Genomic DNA, 3,278 nt, shown 5'->3' with positions numbered 1-3,278 from the left:
CTCTCAAGTTCAATACTACAATGTATCAAATCCTGTATGTACACACGTGTTGATACATACATAATACTTGTAAACATATACATAGAAGAATATGTAAACTCTTGTCCATGTTCTGATAGTTGATGAGAATCAGATGATTTTGTTCTGTTTTATAATAGATATTATAACTAATAATGATAACCCAGAGAATCTTAAAACTGTTCCATGATTTTGCCAGATCTTTTACCAAAATTACCGGATATTTAATTAGACAAAAATCGAATTCCAAAAGTCATAACTGCCATTTCTCCCTAGAAGAAAAGAAAATGTCCAAAAAGATTCAACGATGAATCAAAGTCGGACTACATGCACCAGTGAAATTTCCCTACTATTTTTGTTCTCTGCTCTGGTGTTCTATTTTATGCTTTCTTCTTGCTTTGTAAAATAAGTTGTTTGCAACGGTGTAAAAAATCTTATATGGTATAAATTTTAACATTTTACCAAAAAAAAAATCGGACTATTTTGACCAGTGAAATTCCCCTACTATTTTTGTCTACGGCCTCCAGATTAACAACTCTTAATTAAAAATAGAAAAATAAACTACCTTCGACTATACCGACAGATCTACGGGATTACGAATCCAATAAAGATCTTACAGTCATTACGCCAAAAAAACATAAAAACGACTCTCTCCCAACTTCTCACAATGAGATACTTACTACTGGGTTTCCATGTGGTCCATTCCCTTAAGAAGCATCGTCATGCAAGTACTACCCACACACATTTTGAGAAGGTATGACTCTGGTTGATAATATTGCCCAAGTTATCTCCCGACATCGCTTACAAAATCGAAAGATAAGGAGAAAACTATAAAGAATAATTAATTCAGCTAGATATTTTTTCTGCTTATAGCAGGACGCCGAAAGTTTCTCATGCTTAGACAACTTCTGTTTTTCTGAGCCAGCTTTCCTCCTACTTCCGTGTAAAATGAAAAATTTCTACTAAACGGAGATATTTTATATTTCAGAATAATGAAGGATCTAACCTAATTGTCCGACTACATGGACCTATAAAAGGGACTTTTAAACCATATAACAAAGGGATGGACGATTGTACACCTCGACTTTAGCAGAATCAACTAGAACTAGGATTTTCGTGCTTATAAGCTGTAATTCTTGCTCTAACAAATCAATAAAACATTATGATTGATACTTGTTTTGGTTCAATTGATTATTTACTGTTTCCAAAGAATTACGAAGAGTTCTGTGTTATTTTACCTTAATAAACAGATCAACAAAATACATAATCAAAATTATATACTGATCAAATAAAATAATTTGAGCCATAAATACTATGAAAAATAAATAAAATACTTATTTATATTGCATTTGTTTTTCACTTCAAATAAAATTTATAATTGTTGTTTACGTAGTATTTGTTTCGAAAATGACATATCGGCATTAAAAATGAAGAATTTGGAAAGACTAAACCCAAAATGCATAAAAAAAAAATGCATAATCTACATATAATTAGGTGTTGATTTTTTACGATTTTTGTTTTTCTAATTTATATTTGCTCTGTGATTTTCAGAGACCATCTATTGTTTGGAATTCTAAGACCATAATTAGCCTCAGTCTCTTAACTAGAGTTTTTAGTTTCGGATAAGAGACGGTTCTTAACTTTTCTTAGATTTTAACTAAGAAAAGCTAAGAACCGTCTCTTAAATAAGAGATATAAGAGCCGTCTATTAGCCGAAAAATGTAAAAGAAAAAACAAAAAACAAAAAAATGTCAAATCATGAATTAAGAACCCCGGCTAAAAGACCGGGGTTAATCATATCCTAAGAGCATCTTTATCGCGGGTGCTAAGCCCCGTCTATTACGTTTTTTTTAAAAAAAAGAAAAGAAAAATACTTAATAATGCAAGAGACGTCGCTTAATTAAGCCTAAGAAGAGGCGTCTAGAGGCGTCTCTTATCCTTGGATCTCCTCTTCTCTCTCTCCAATCCTTTGATCTCCTCTCCTCTCTCCAATTCACCTCTGTCTTCTCGGACACCGGTGATGAGCCGGAGATTGTTGACGCCGCCGGATCCGACGGCTCTTCTAAGATCCAGCTGGATCAGTTTAACGCCAAGATCCGAGCTTTAGGTTAGTTAAATGAGTTGCATTCTTTCCTCCAATAGAATCATTGCAAGTTTTGATTTTGATGACTGGACGCTGATATATATACTGTTTCAGCTTGTTTGATGTAATTTTTTGTTCGTGGAGCGTTGACTTAAAATTGGTAGCTTTTTTTTGGATTGGTTTCAGATGTGCATCGTATTGTTTTCTCCCCAATGTTGAATTGCTTGCTATGGTTTTATGGCATTGTTTGGTTTCTGAATGCAAGACATTGGTTAAAGAGTATTCTTGGTTAAATGAGATTTATTTATGTGTTTGTGTTTCTCTTATTGCTGTGAAGAAACCCAAATCGATGAGAAAACCCGTGAAGTTAAGGGAAAAGACGAGTTGGTAGCAGAGAAGGAGAAGCTTGGACCAAAGAAGCTGAGAAAAAACTAAGTGAGCAATTATATTACGACCACTTAATTGTTTCATTCAGTGGTCACATGTAATCTTGTGAGTTTGAATTTGTTGATTCATTGGTGAACAACTCAAGCTCTCTCAGCCTTTTTGTTGAAGTTGTTTTCATGGAAGTTGTTTTATTGATTATGAGCAGAACGTTTGACTGGTCTCATTTATTGGTAGGAGGATGAACGAAGTAGCTGAAGAGTCTAACTGTCTAAGCAGGTTTCTTATAGAGTTGTTAAAGATGAGAACGGAAACGTCGTCAAGCTTTAGTGTCCCGGCATTGGTAAACAGTTTGCTGCTGAGGAAGCGTGTTGATGATGCCTCAAGATTCTTGAACGATAAAGGAACCAAGGCTGTGAAGATATACCAAAAGAACCAACATACAAGGCTATACTTAGTGGAAGGGTGAGTACATCTCTCTCTTTTATTGCATTGCTTAGGCTTCTCTGTGTACAACTTTTCTTGTGTCATTGTCTTTATAATATTATATTGTAATGAAAGTTTATTCACAAGAAGCCTTTGTTACTCCTTCTCCTTCTCATGTTCTTCTTTTTCGTGTTTTTTCTGAGAAGCCTAAATTAAGAGACTAGCATTGGAACCTCTAAATATTGGTTTCTCTTAATTAAATCTCTTAACTCATATTTACTATTTAAAAAATAATAAGAGACCCAAAATGGATCTTTGGGTTAATATGCTCTAACACCCTTCAATTGAATAGACGGAGCCCGTCAAA

The 3,278-nt window shown here is 34.1% G+C and overlaps 1 long non-coding RNA gene across 1 annotated transcript; it reads left to right on the top strand.

Annotated features, from left to right (window-relative positions):
• Positions 1 to 1,884: 1,884 nt before the first annotated feature.
• LOC106394422 lies at positions 1,885 to 3,073 on the top strand. Its single transcript, XR_001278855.3, has 3 exons — positions 1,885 to 2,125; positions 2,439 to 2,536; positions 2,723 to 3,073. It is a non-coding gene; the product is annotated as an uncharacterized LOC106394422 (long non-coding RNA).
• The last annotated feature ends 205 nt before the right edge of the window (positions 3,074 to 3,278 follow it).

This window comes from Brassica napus, chromosome C4 (genome assembly GCF_020379485.1).
Source record: "Brassica napus cultivar Da-Ae chromosome C4, Da-Ae, whole genome shotgun sequence".
Lineage (NCBI taxonomy): Eukaryota > Viridiplantae > Streptophyta > Magnoliopsida > Brassicales > Brassicaceae > Brassica > Brassica napus.
This window is presented reverse-complemented; position numbering and strand designations above follow the sequence as displayed.